The sequence below is a fragment of the Tupaia chinensis genome, unplaced genomic scaffold (genome assembly GCF_000334495.1).
Source record: "Tupaia chinensis unplaced genomic scaffold, TupChi_1.0 Scaffold000198_1, whole genome shotgun sequence".
In the NCBI taxonomy this organism is placed as follows: domain Eukaryota; kingdom Metazoa; phylum Chordata; class Mammalia; order Scandentia; family Tupaiidae; genus Tupaia; species Tupaia belangeri.
In genome coordinates, this window is record NW_006159673.1 from 34013 (window position 1) to 49540 (window position 15528).

The following is a 15528-nucleotide window of genomic DNA, read 5'->3' on the forward strand; positions in this document are numbered from 1 at the left end:
TTTTATAAGTAGGAGGCAATCAATAATTGTTTCCTCAGAGTGTTTCGGAACAACATTAGTTTTAAATAATAATGCACGTGGGCCCCAGAATCAGCAACTTGGATGAAAATTTTTCATGAGGGTCGTTTAATAAATAGACATATCAGTCTCTTACAGGGAATGAGGAATAAACATCCATTGGCTTGAACTATGAAAATTTTGGAGTTGTTTGTTATAACAGAGGCCTGTCCTTTTGAATTCAGAAATTGCTACTTTGAAAGATGCTGTTACTGGTCAATAAAAACAAACCCAACATTGATTGTGTGCCATGTATTTAGTTATTAGGCAGCAGGAGACGAGGGGACTGAAAAAGGAGGCAGCAAGACTGGTGAGACATTCTGTTATGTGGCAAAACATTTCATAAAATATCACCTGCGATCACTTGAATTTAAGACCACGTACTTACTGAGTCTATATTCTTAAGACAGTGCTTGGAAAGAATCAGAGTAGTAGTATCTATCAGTAGCTAGGAGGTTTTTTGTTTTTGGGGGGTTTTTTTGAGAGGTTTTTGCTATAGGGCACATGCGCTCACCAGACAGACAGAGAGAGACAGAGAGACAGAAAGCGAGAAATCACCCCCCAGAGGGGATGGCCACACCGCAATCCGTTCTCTTCCATTCTCCTCTCGGGATCCTGGGCACGCACACACACCCGCCCAGCATGAGTTTTAAGCCACCGGGTCCAGGACATGAACCACAGTCGACTACATGGGAGTTCAGAGACATAGCCATTATGCTAACTGCTGGTCCCTTAAGAGTTGTTTTTTTGATGCTAAGGGTCACACGTGTATGCTGGGGGGGTGAGGGTGGGGAGAGAGAGAGAGAAATCGCCCACCAGTGATACCTGATTCTGCTGCAGTCCTTTTATGTGCAATTTTCCCTCCTGTCAAGTTCCTGGGCAAATGTCCAGTGTGTTTTTCAAGCCTCCAGGGCCAGGATTCGAACCCCGGTTTGTCATACAGTATCCAGCTTTCTCTGCACAGCATTAACCTCTGTGCTATTAAGGTCAACTCAGGAGTTGCTTTTTAGACATCATTACAAAAATGAAGATATCCTTGGAAAAAGCAGCTGATTTTTAAGGGAGAGATGGAAGGGAAAGGAGAAATCCACCAGTCAAGGGCATCGAAGGCCTAGAAAAGCCAACTGCTCTGAGTCATCCTCAGGAAGACAAAAGAAAACAGAGAGTGAAAAAGAAGGAGTACAAGAAGAGGAGAGGAGGGAGCCTTGAGCAACACAAGTCCAGGAAAGCTTTTACAATTAAACCAAGTGACTCAGTTTAGCAAGAGAACTCTAATTAAGAATATTATCCAGGACCCTTGTTCTATGTAGCCTCAAGGTGGCTGTCATTAATCTGGAAGGAGGTGAGTGGAGATAATAAAGGGAAAAGTCAAGCTTGGAAAATAATTTTCCATGCGTGTTTGTGTTTACTGGCACATAGAACTGTCTGGAGGCAAACAGATAAAAAGCTTCCTAAGTTTTTGAGGAAATTGTATTGCCAAAGACACTGCAAGCTTGTTCTAAAAATAGTCTCCAATTGTTTGCTGAGTCTTAAAACCTTCTGCTGAAATAACCCAAGGGTGTTCGAGAAGTCTGGGGCAGGAGCAGCAGCCACAGCCAAAGAGGATGCAGTCCCGTCATCCACTTCAGATGTGACCATGGAGGACAGCAGACAAGGAAGTTTATCTAAAAAGCGGAGGAAGGAGACGTGCAAAATATCATGGGAAGTTTATCCGAGGCCCAAATCAGGGCATGTAGGACCCTTTCTCTGCTCCGTGGTAAACGGATTTCATAACACATGCCCAGAAGACTCGGAACGAAGCAGTGACAGCTCTGGCTCTCCCTCTTCTGTCTCGGCTGGGCAAATCGTAGGGCAATGATTAGGTCCTCCCTGCGTCATTACAGACTGGGTGTGGGAGGAGCACACACACGCACAGTGTGACCTCTTGGCTCACACCGCAGTGGCATCTGGATCTGGTGCAAAGAGCTGCTCATCTGGACAACACGAGCACGTCATGGAACGGGGTTATTGGGTGGGCTTAGGAGGAGAGCGAGTGTGTCCCACTTACAAAGGAAGGTGAAATGGATCTCGGTGAGCAGATGGGCTTACGGTGACAGGATATGTAGATTTTAAATGTTTTGCCTTTTTCTCCTGGGCACTCAGCTCGATAGTACTTTCCAGGTTTTCTTTTCTTTCTTTTTTTTTTTTTTAACTTTTTTTTTTTTTTTTATTTATTATGTTTTTTTTAATAAATGTTCATGGGGTGGGGGAGTGGGTGGTGCAGCAGGTGGCATAGTGGTTAAGGCACTGAACTCCCATATGGCTGACCATGGTTTTAGTCCTGGACCTGGAGGCCTGAAACTCATGGCAGGTGCATGTGCATGCAGGCCCAAAATCCTGAGAGGAGAATGGAGAAGAAACTGCAGCATGACCATTTTCCAGAGGGGGTGATTTTTAACTTTCTCTCCCTGCCTCTGTCTCCAGTGAGCACACAGGCCCTATGGCAAAATCTCTTTAAAAATAAATAACATAGAATGGTTGTAATGCGATTTTTCAGTACATGAGTATATTGTGTGATGTAAATTAGGGTAATTCATTTTCCGGTCCTCTGAACCACTCGAGATACCACATACAATGGGCTGTTGTTAACCACATTCTCCCCATGGTATTTTTATTACTATTTTTTTTTTTCACACAAGGAAGCATTTATTTAAGGTTTAACATAAAATCATACAAATAAAACGTATAAACACAAAATCCATATTGAGTCAAAACACAGATACAGAGGCCAAAGTAAAAACAAAGAAAACTAATTGGTGGCTATATACAGTTAGACACAGTTGTCTTGGACACTATAACATCTTTTACAAAATAATCGTCTTAGGTGGACAGAAGACCAATCTTCAATGTCGTCCTGCAGGGTGAGTCAGTTTAACACCTCCTCCTGTTTTCTCCAGTGTCCTCCTTTAGAATGGCTGGTAATAGTTTTGGTGATAGCCAGCTCCTGGAGATGCCTTGCCGTAAGTACTCTGTTGGCCACTGTTGTCTGCCTATCCCTGCCCGTCCCCACCGTCCCCATAGTTATCCCCGGTATGGTCATATCCGCCATCGCCACCATAGGCACTGTTGTAATTGTCACATCCTTGATGGTCATAGTTGCTAAATCCTTGGTTCCAGTTCTACCCCCGACCTTGGTCATGACCCCTAGTACAACCTCTTCCACCAGCTGCAGCTCCTCTTCCTCTTTCTCGCTGTTGTTGCTGTTGCCTGTCTGCCCCTGTGGGTTGTGCAACCTTGATTTCACACTTCCCAGAGCCAAGCTGATGGTATCTGCTTTCTAATAATTTCTTTATTGGCTCTTCACCTGTGTGAAGATAAAACAAAATCCTCTTCTTTCTTTTATTTTTTTTTTTCTATCCATGGGCAGTTCAACGTTTTCAATCTCATCAGAAGTTCTGAAGTCATCTTTGATTTGTTCTTCAGAAGTATCTGGACCCAGTCCACCCACAGAAAGCTTTTCAGGAGGTTCTTCCCCTTTTAAAGCTTTGGCCCTGTGGGGTCTATCCACTTGCCATCCAGTTTGTGTTCTTTTAGTTCCAAAACCTTATCAAACCCTAGCAGCGTCTTTGAAAAGCCAAATCCAATCCTCTTCATCTTCCGGGGACGGAATCTGTGTTAACTGCGGTCTCCCGGCACCCTGTTGATTCTTCTCAGCATAGACCCTGACCCCTCCCAATTCCTCCATGTGGCCGGCAGGGGATGCTGGCATGCAGTTTGGCTCCCAGTAGCAGTGTTGGTGGAACGCTGTATAGAACTGGATTTAAAATAGGGGCCAGCAGGTGGCATAGTGGTTAAGGCTCTGGACACTCCCACATGGCTTACTATGGTTCAATTCCCAGACCTGGTGGCTTGCTTTCTCACTTTCCTTCTCTCTCTCTTTGTGTCTCTCTCTGGTCAAATTAAAATAAATGAATAAAAGAAAATAGTGGCAAAAGAGCTCCCCACGTTATGTTATAAAGCTGGGCAGTGTTTCTTCTATGTCCATGTTTGTAGATAGCTGAAGGCACAGAATTGAGGTTCAAGAAATGGAATAAAGGTAGGAATAATACACACTCTTCTAGATCTGACTCGAGCATGTGCACACACGCATGCACACACACATGACACGCACACACAAACATATAAGAGTTCCTCTATTTCTCTCTCCATAACAGGAGCTGGGAAGATTCCAGGACTCCTTAAAAATGAAAAGTCCCTTAGTCCTGCTTGGCAGGTAGAGACTGAAGGGAAAAGCCTTCCTGTGCAGGAGACCTGCCTTACCTGAGCTGGACTTAAGAAGAATAAGTGAAATTTTATGTTTCCCATTAGAATGCTGCATTTATTTGGTATAACAGTTATCTTCCTCTGCTAATAGAGTAGCTATCATTATTATTTCCATTATTATTTTTTATTTCTTTTTTTTTTAGAGAGACTTTTACTATAGGGCATGTGCACTCGCTGGAGAGACAGAGACAGAAAGCCCGAAAGCAAGACATCAGCCCCTAGCGGGGAAGGCCACACCACAATCCCTTCTCCTCCATTCTCCTCTTGGGATTTTGGGCACGCACACACAGGTGCCTGGCGTGAGTTTTAAGCTGCTGTGTCCAGACCTGGAACTGCAGTCAATTGCGTGAGAGTCCACTGTGCCATGTACTGGTCCTGACTTTCTATTTCTTTTAGTAAACAGGCAAGCACTGAAACAGTGAGAGTAGCCTCTGAGAAATGAGCCCTGAGGTGATGTCACTGTGCCAACATCAGTGTTCACTTCCACACGTCGCATGTAGAGCCCACGGCGTAGCTAGCTGTAGAGGACAGCCTGCTGCTCCTGCGGCAGACCTGCAGGCATGGAACTGCCCTGGACACTGTGGGCAGCTGGGACACGATGGCATGTACTCACATAGCTACCCACAGAGAAATACGGCATCACAGATACAAAATGGCACACGTATGCACAGCGCCTGCAGAACGTAGCTTAGAGGACTGGAGTGGCTCCCGCTGAGGGGGGACGTGGGGGCCCAGGACATGCCTGGGCACTGCTGCGGCCTGCATCAGCACTGTACTCTTAGGCTATGCTAAATCTACGAAACGCCTTTTTTATTCTGTCATTCGAAAATTCATCTTAGCTTCCTACAACTTTCTCACTTTATAAACATTTAAGTTTTTTCTTAGCGTTTAGACTCTTCCATAATAAAACATAGCTTAAAACACGATCTTCCTTAAGTTTCGCAGGAAATTGTATTGTCAAAGGAACTGCAAACCTGGTCTAAAACCAGTCACGTGAAGCAAAGATAAGGGGCCTAGAATCCACTGCGGAGCTGTACGAATCCGTGTTCTTTCTTCACAGCCTTTTCTAAGTGTGTTTATACCTTTTAAACTTAAAATTTTTGTTTTTATTGTTTAAACCTTTTGTTAAAAACGATGCTTTTTTAAAAAAATAATTATTTATTTAATTTTATTTATTCATTCATTTATTTTAATTTGACCAAAGAGAGAGAAAGAGAGTGAGAAAGCAAGTCACCAGGCCTGGGACTTGAACCATGGTCGGCCATGTGGGAGTGTCCAGCACCTTAACCACCACTCCACCTGCTGGTCCCAAAAACCACGATTTAAGACACACATTGGCCTAGGCCTATGCAGGTTAGGATCAGCCTCCACTAGGAAGGCCAAGGTGAGATTAAATCGAGCACCAAGGAGATGCCGTTTGGGGGCTGGACGGTGGTGCCGAGGGAACACGCTGTGCTCTGTGAGGCCAACCCACGTGGCAGATTCCAGGTCTGAGAACACAAGGCGTGAGGCCCACAGTCAGGGACTGGACGGGAGAAGGTGCAGCTGCAGATGCTGCTGGGATGCTCTCTGTCTGTGTCTCTCACTTACCGAGGAAAGGGAGGAACATGCTTCGGAAAACACATGAAAGTGAATTTTTAAAAAGGAGAAAAGAATGATGCAATCAAGAGAGATGTAAACCTGAAAAGTGTGAGGCGCTGCCAGTCTAGCACTGCATTCTGTTACAGCAAACTGGGCTGCTTTTTTTTTTTTTTTTGCTGTAGGTTGCCTGCACTTGCCAGGCATACACTCTTAAAAAAAAAAAAAAGGAATTAAAAATATTAAATCCTAGTGATAAAACCAGAACTTAGCTATTAAAACTGCAAATGGGGCCAGCCAGGTGATGTGTCTGTCGAGACCGCTGGATCCCACACGGCAGCTGTGCGGTTCAAGTCTCGGACCTGGAGGATGGAAACCACGCTGGGTGCGTGTGCGGGAGTGCCCCAGATCCTGAGAAGGGATGGAAGTGCAGGCATCCCCCCGGGTGGCCATCGTCCTCTTTCTTCTTTGTTTCTTTCTCTCTCCCTTGTTTCTTTCTGATGGGCACACATGCTCTAAAGCTAATTATAAATAGCTAATATAAAACCATGCAGGTTACTTTTTCTTAAAGACTGAAAATGAAGCTACCTCCTCCCATGAACTACCTCTGCCTCAGGCCTTGCTTTTCTCAGCTGCGCCACGTACAGGACAAATTCCTATGCCATACTCATCACACGTTATTTCTGGATAAACTGATTCCATGAAAAGAAGCCGAATTATGATTTATCTCTACTTTTGTTATAATTGCCAGAGAATGTGTACACTTGCCAGAGTGACACGAGACAGAGCACCTTCCCCAATAAGGTACAGGCCACACCACAAACCCTTCGCCATCGCCCCATCCTGTCAGGATTTCCAAATGGATGTGTTTTCCAAGCCTCCAGGACCAAGTTCAAATTGCATTTGGCCATGCAAAATCCAGTTCCCTTAACCAAGTAATTTATATCTATTCTTTTTTTTTTTAAGAGAGATTTTTGCTATGTAGCACATGCACTCGCCAGAGAGAGAGAGAGACAGTGAGCGAGAAATTACTCCGCAGGGGAATGGCCACGCAACAATCCCTTCTCCTCCATTCTCCTCTCAGAATTTGGGCACGCACGCACTCACTCCCAGTGTGTTTGAAGCTGCCAGATCTGGGACTCAAACAGCAGTCATGGGAGTCCAGAGACATGACCCTTCAGCCATCTGCTGGACCCAGATTTACCTCTACTTTTAAAGGACGATACTGTTTTCCCAAACCCACATACTCAAAAAATTCAAATAACTTCTAAAAATATTCCAGCCTTTTCCTTCTTAAAAACAAACTATAGGTGGGACCAGCAGTTGCATAATGGCTATGTCGCTTGACTCCCATGTAGTCGACTGCGGTTCGAGTCCCAGACCCAGTGGCTTAAACTCACACCGGGCATGTGTGTGCATGCCCAAGATCCCAAGAGGAGAATGGAGGAGAAGGGATTACGGCGTGGCCATCCCCCCTGGGGAGTGATTTCTCGCTCTCTGTCTCTCTATCTCTTTGTGTTTTTCTGGCGAGTGCACGCACCCTATAGCAAAAACCTCTTCAAAAACAAGCAAACAAACTATAGGTTTTAGGTCACTCTATTAAATAAATTATATGAGGAAAATGTGAATTTAATTTGTGTGATTCATTATTAATTACATACACTTTTTCACCTAATAGAGAAATCTGCCCCAAATAATACATTTTATGGTAGTGAAAATAAAAACTTGAAAATAAATGGAAACTTCTGAGTTAATTATATTGCACTACATACTTTATTTTCAGTTTTATCATTCTCCATTCAAATCAACCCTAGGAAAAAAGGGCCGACAGATGGCATAGTGATTAGGGCACTGGATCTCCCACATGGCCAACTAAGGTTCAAGTCCCGGACCTGGAGGCTTGCTTTCTTGCTTTCCTTTTCTGTCTGTCTCTGGTTGAGTGAGAAAATAATAAAAATAAAGACTGAATAAGTAATTCTTTTAAAAAAGAACTCTAAGATAAAATAACTTCCAAATTTTTTCATATAATTTACTTCCAAAAGATAAGATTTTAGATTATGCGATTCAGATAATCAGTGGTAGAAGGTTTGATGTGAAGAAAAAAAAAAAAAGAGTGTGTCAGCAGTATAGTGGGCATTGACAGAGGCTGTGGAGGTGCAGCTTACACGGTTACCAAAATTAGCAGTTATTATGAGGAAGATGCTCACACAGATCAGCTGAGAACATGGCGTTGGCTCCAGATCATGTCTAGTTCTTGCCCAGTCAGGATGCGGTGAACTTCATTCTAAGTATATTTCTTCTAGCCTCTCAGAGAAATTCTAAAAAGTATCTTAGAAGCTGATGAAACACTTATCTGGAAAAGTGGAAAATGGGAGAAAATAGTTACAAGAAGTCAAGTGGGATTGTGAGTATAAACTTACTGTCTCTTAAATTAACTTAAAGGCCAAATCAATAAAGTGTGTATCTGTTCTTGCTGTACTCAGTCACTCTGAGGATTTTGTTCTATTCTACTGGCAGATAGAGTTACCCAGACCTGATTTTTAAAAGCAAATTAAAACAATTAAAATTAAAAAAAAAAAAAGTATCAGGACCAGCAGGTGGGGTAGTGGTTAAGGCACTGGATTTTCATATGATTGACTGCGGTTTGAATCTCAGATCCAATGCTTTGAAAATCACACCATTTGTGTGTACGTGTTTACCCGAAATCCCAAGAGGAGACTGTAGGAGAAAGGATTATGGTGTGGCTATCCCCCTTGGAGGGTGATTTCTTGCTTTCCCTCTCTCTGTCTCTCTCTGGCAAGTATATGCACCCCACAATAAAAACTTAAACACAAAAAAATGTATCTGTTGGCCTCATAACCTAGTGGTTAAAGGAGCTGGATCCCATATGGCCAATCATGGTTTGAATGCTGGCCTTGGTAGCTTAAAAAACATATCAGGCACGTTTTCATCCCCCAAATCCCAAGAGAACAAAGCAATGGAGAAGGGATTATAACATAGTCACACTACATTGGGGGGTGCTTTCTCTCTCTCCTTCTCTTATATCTCTGTCTCTCTCTCTCTGCTTAGTAAATGTGTAGTCTGGCAATAAAAATAAATAAATAAATAAAACTAAATGTATCTTTTAATTTTTTTTTTTTTCTGGCCAGCAGAGGAACGGATTAGTTCTCAGGACAGGATTCAGCCTTCACACTCATCAGTGAGAAAACTGCTCATGCAGAGAACACTAGGTATCAGAGAACACTAGGCCGAGGTCTGGTTATAGGACCGGGTCCCGCACAGTGATGGGTAGGGGGCGTTTGAGAAGTCCCTTCACCCAAACACACTACCTGGAGTTGAACATGGCAGTCAGCTTGGGCAGACACTAAGACCTAGCAAACGTTAGCTGGCCGTGATGAGAAACAGCACTAGGCGAATATCAGCTCCCTGAGAGCAGGGCCCGGGCCCGATCACCCTCACGTCCCTAGTGCACGATAAATTGCAAAAATGCCTGTGAATTAATTCAGAAAAACAAATGAGCGTCTGGGGGAATTTGCATAGACGGAATACTTGCCCTTCCTCTTGGTTCACTTTCTCCGTTGCTAAGTCCATTTCGATCTCTAGAAGATTTTCCCTGATAGCAGAATTTGGATTTCAGTGAAGAGAATCTTTGTCTTATTCTTAGAAACCCAGAAAGTATTTCCTCATCCTGAAAAGTATTTATCAAGAGTTAGAAGAAATAGTCCCCTTTCAAAGAAAGTATAAGTACGCCCTGTCATTCTTCAAAGACGAAATGAAGCCTGGTCAATGATTATACAACAGATGCAAAGGAAGATCTCGGGAAGACTCCTCTCTCACCATGTACCCTTCTGTGACCACCTCCCCTCCTTCTCCCCCTGCTTCTCACCTGCTTGTGAGTGTGCCTGGGTTTAGTTACTGCTACGCAGAGAGTACAGGACAAGATGTCAAATGCCGTTAACTCAAATTAAAAAAAAAAAAAAATGGTGTTCTGTTGTTCAAGTAAACGAGTTTATTGTCCAGGTGTTAATTTTCTTAAAATAATCTGTAGTACTGGCTCCATAGCCTGGTGATTAAGGCAGCCAGATTATACATGGCCAATCACATGGTTCAAGTCTCAGACTTGGCAGATTGAGAAACATGCTGGGAGCATGTGCGTGCATGCCTAAAATCCCCAAAGGAGGGGGAGGTGGAGGAGAAGGGGTGGCAGTGTGATCGTCACCGGTGGGGGCACTTTCTCTCCTCCCTCCTACTCTCGTTCTCTTTTCAGTGAGCACATGCACCCTCTAGTCAAAAGCAAATACAGTCGTCTACAAATAAATCGCATAAGCATTGGAGACCACTGAATGGAGATTACTTCTGTTGCTGGAATCATCAAAGGGTATCAGAGATTAGGACCAAGTAAGAGAGGAAGCTAATTAAAAATCTTCATGATGAATTCGAAATGCCCATTTATATATTTTTGGGTCTAGTATATAAAAGGTAATAAATATCTTTAGTAAATTGAAACTTATTTATAGAAGGAAAAAGTATATCCATGAAAGCAAAAAAAAAAAAAAAAACAAAAACAAAAAAAACCCTGCTTCCTGTATTATAATAGGCATTCTTTAAAAGTGAGTTACACACAGGATAGAAGCATAGTACTCTATGAAAAAATTTAAATCAAAGAGATATTAGTAAGCTGAAATAAAAATGAAGAGGACCCAGTGGTGACACAGTGATAAGGTAACTGGACACACGGAAAGGGCCTGGTTTCAAGTCCTGAGACCTCCCTCTGCCTTCCAGGCACACACAGGAGGGCCCGTGATCTGGGCAGCCGGGGGCTGACACAGGGTCAGAGGAGCGGGTCGTGGTGTGAAGCCCCTGGTGGGATGTCTATTTCTCTTTCTGACTCTCTGTCTGAGAAGAAATAAATGAACAAACTTGAAGAAAATTTTAAGTATGCGTTGTAAGCAACATGTGGAAGCCTGATGTAAGACAGATGAGTATCGCTTCATTCATTATGAAGTCCACCAGACAGAGCAAATCAGGCTACCTACATGAACTGATTTGAACTGAAACCATGGTTTAAGTGATCGATTTAGTCGATTTATCTGAGAGTTTTATAAATTCACTGAATTACTTTTTTGCTTTTTTTAATGAACAGAATTAACCTGGCAATCCTGTACAATCACAATAAAAAACGCAATCTAGGTAGTGGTTTAGCCTCCAAATAATATACACTAGAAACAGACAAAATCAGAAAATATATAGCAAATAATGATTACAAAAAATTCTCCATCCTGCCACCTGTGCACACACATTAGCAATATTATTTAGCACCATCATTTAAAAATACACCATCCAAGGACCAGCAGTTTGCATAATGGCTATGTCTCTGGACTCCCATGTAGTCGACCGCGGTTCACATCCTAGACCCAGTAGCTTAAATCTCACGCTGGGTGCGTGTGTGTGCGTGCCCAAGATCCCGAGAGGAGAATGGAGGAGAAGGGATTGCAGCATGGCCATCCCCCTGGGGGGGGGTGATTTCTTGCTTTCTGTCTCTCTGTCTCTTTCTGTCTGGCGAGCACACGCGCCCTATAGCAAAAACCTCTCAAAAAAAAAAAAAAAAAACACACACCATCCCCAAATTTCCCCATTTTAATATAGTTTTCTGTAGTCAGCACTGGCTAACAGTCAAAAATATATATATTATAAATATACATAAATAACTTTCCAGAATCTTCCAAACTAATATCCAAGCTGTACCTTCTTTAATTTTAATTAATAAACAATGCTTAAAAATCACCTTTTATTTTTTACCCAGTAAAAACTGAACTAAAATGAACAGATAAATTGCAGTTTATAAAAGGCACAGAGAGGTACCAGCAGTTAGCATAATGGCTATGTCGCTGAACTCCCATGTAGTCGACCGCGGTTCGAGTCCCGGACCCAGTGGCTTAAACTCACGCCAGGTGTATGTGTGTGCGTACCATCCCCAAATTTCCCCATTTTAATATAGTTTTCTGTAGTCAGCACTGGCTAACAGTCAAAAATATATATATTATAAATATACATAAATAACTTTCCAGAATCTTCCAAACTAATATCCAAGCTGTACCTTCTTTAATTTTAATTAATAAACAATGCTTAAAAATCACCTTTTATTTTTTACCCAGTAAAAACTGAACTAAAATGAACAGATAAATTGCAGTTTATAAAAGGCACAGAGAGGTACCAGCAGTTAGCATAATGGCTATGTCGCTGAACTCCCATGTAGTCGACCGCGGTTCGAGTCCCGGACCCAGTGGCTTAAACTCACGCCAGGTGTATGTGTGTGCGTGCCCGAGATCCCAAGAGGAGAATGGAGGAGAAGGGATTGAGGCGTTGCCATCCCCCTGGGGAGTGATTTCTCACTTTTTATCTCTCTCTCTCTGTCTTTCTGGTGAGCGCACACGCCCTATAGCAAAAACCTCTGCAAAAAACAAAGGTACAGAGAGTTGCTATCACTTTATATGAGTAGCAGAGAAAGATGCAGACATTTCTAAATTCAGAACTAAAGTTAAATTGCGAAAAATAACTTAATATTGCCTAATTTTACACACTTACGTGTTGAGATAGAATTATTTCCCTTTATTTGTAATAAATTGGAAATGTACTTCTATATTCCGTATAAATGTAGACTAAAATCTGGACTGAGAGTGAAAAATAAGAAAGCCAATCACATATATTTTTTTAGTTATTGACATAATGCATACTGACATTCAAATATGAGAAAAAAGAAAGGTAGACTTAAGACGATCCTAGGTATATTGTACTATTTGCATCAAACATTTAATTTTAGATACCTGGATCTGAAATTTTCTAAATAGAATTTCTCACTTTAATCCATATATTTAGAAACATCATTTAACCCAAACTTCTTAATCCTGAAAAACAGACAGCAAGGGAGTCTGTAAGTCAGAACATTTCTCTCCTGCTTGTCAGTAAAAACTGTCTTACTGCGTAAAAGACACCAATAAATCCTTTATCTCTCTCTTTCAAAGACGTTCTGAATTTTTAATCTGTTTGCTATTTATTGGACAAGCTCCCTTGGCTCCCAGGACACCATATTCTCTTTATTCTAAATTTGCATTGTTTGCGCCCAGGTCCCTCCCTTGCCTCTTTATCTCTAGGAGCTTAAATGTGTGTCTCCCCAGCATTTTACCCTTGTCATCATGGTTTTTATCTCACTCTGTGTGAACCAGTAGTAAAGGGGGTACATTTTAGAAAACTATTGGGGCTGTTAAAAGAAAAACTTCAATTTCATTAGTAGAGTTTAATTGAGCAAAAACGATTTGAATCGGGCTGCCCCCAGGACGGCTTCCAAGGAACTCCAGATAGCCATTTTTGGAGGTGACATTCATGCACAAGAGAAAGTGATGTTCAGAAAACAGAAGGGAGGGGATGAGGTAGAGAAATGATCGGATTGGTCAGAGCGTGATGTTCGCCCACATTAACCATTGTAAAGGGCGGGCTGTCTGTGATTGACCACCGTGTGCTGCTGAGATTGCCTGTAATTTAGCCAGTAGCCACAGAAGCAGACTTCCAAGTGAGGCTGAAGCTCTTATAGGAACTCAGGCGCCTGAGAACAGAGGCTGTCTCAGGTCACTACAGTGGACTTTAACAGGTCTCTTTAAAATAGTCTACCCTATTTTGTACCTGAAGGATTACGTTCACTCCCTGCCAGTTTGCTTCCTGCAATGTAATTCTGGTGCTGATTATCCAGTTAAGTCAAACCTCACAAGTCAATGGTAGAGTCCTTCTTAAAACTGACCTTACTGGGAACCAGCAGTTAGCATAATGGCTATGTCACTGGACTCCCAGGTAGTCGACCGCGGTTCGCGTCCCGGACCCGGTGGCTTAAAACTCACGCCAGGCACGTATGCATGCGTGCCCAAGATCCCAAGAGGAGAATGGAGGAGAAGGGATTGCAGTGTGGCCATACCCCCTGGGGGGTGATTTCTCGCTTTCTGTCTCTATGTCTCTCTCTGTCTGTCTGGTGAGAGCACGTGTCCTATAGCGAAAACCTCTCCAAAAAAAAAAAAATACATATATATATGTATATATATTGACCTTACTCCAGGCAATAGCTCTGCGTCTGGGCTTTCCCTGTACTTCTGACAAACTGGAACAGATTTGAGGTCCCATTACCCCCTTCATGTCCACCATTCGGTAGAATGACTCTCAGAACTCAGGGTAGGACGGTGGTTATGGCTGCAGTTTTACCAGAGCCAATCAGAATCAGCCAAAAACGAGATGCATAGGGTGAAGTCTGGGAGGTCGCCAAAGGCTAAGCTCCTAGGGTCAGGAGAGGTCATGCTCTCACATCTGTGTGGACAATGTGCAGGGTACTGCCAACCGTGGAAGGTCCTCGAGCTTTGTTGTCTAGAAGTTTTACTGGGGTTTCATAAACTAGGCACAATTGATTGAATGTGCATTAGTTTAATCTCCACGTCTTTCCCTCCCCAAAGGCCAGGCAGATACCACGAGGCTCACTGCCCTGAGCCTTCAGTTACATGGTCTTTAGGTCAGACAGCCCCTGTCCTGAGACATCTCATGAGCATAAAGTAACTTGGGGGCACCTTGAGTCACATCATTAACATTAACTCTGGAATCATCTGAGGGGACTCTAAGAATGTTCGACTATTTTGTCCTAAAATGGTTGTTGTACTCCCACACTCGGATTCCTATGGATAAACCCAAATCACACATGTTAGGCTGTTTTCCTGAGCTGGTTGCTGAGGGACAGCCAATCACACCAGCCACACTTCAGTCGTCACCGAAAGCTCACGTTTTGGGCTGTTTATGCAGCCTACCATCCACCTGGGACCAATCCAATCCTTTCTCTAACTCATTCCTTCACTTTCACTTTTGTTTTTATCTGAACTTAAATACCAAGTCAACCACGAGGCTACCCGGAGCTGACCGGAAATCCGGTTTCAACGGTCTGATTTAAATTGTGTTCAGATGTGCTCAATTAAAACTCTATTAAATTGACTGGTTTATTGTTCTTTTACCATGAATAACCACGATAACTCTGTCATTGTGAAATTCTGAGGATGTGCGGGCTCCGTCCCAGGAAGGGGGAACAAAGGTGAAACCCCCTCATTGAGCAGCACCTCTTTGACCTTTCCTTGCCTGACTCTCAGCACCATTTCTGTCTTGTGTTCTTCTAAATGATGTTCCTACGTCTGCTATGGTTTCACTTCATATTGAAACCGAGCAAGGACCCCTAATGTATTTTCTAGGGTTCCTGAAATATAAAGCCCATTTACATTGTAATGGCCCAGAGTAAGAAGTCTTCAGACTTTGGTTATGATAGTGACCAACATGGACCATGAGTGAGGGCCATTTGACCTCTAAAATGCTCACTTACAGGAAAGATAAGGTTTTCATTTCAATATGTAAGATGTTTTATAGGCTGGAAACTGCTGATTGTGAGCTCAAAGACTCCAGGCTGAATGGCTCCAGACACCTGAAGAGGAATTTGATTATCTAAGGCCTCACCAACCAAGAATGTCTGCGAGATGATCACGTCCTCTTGAACCAGTCACTGAACTGATCATGCGCCTG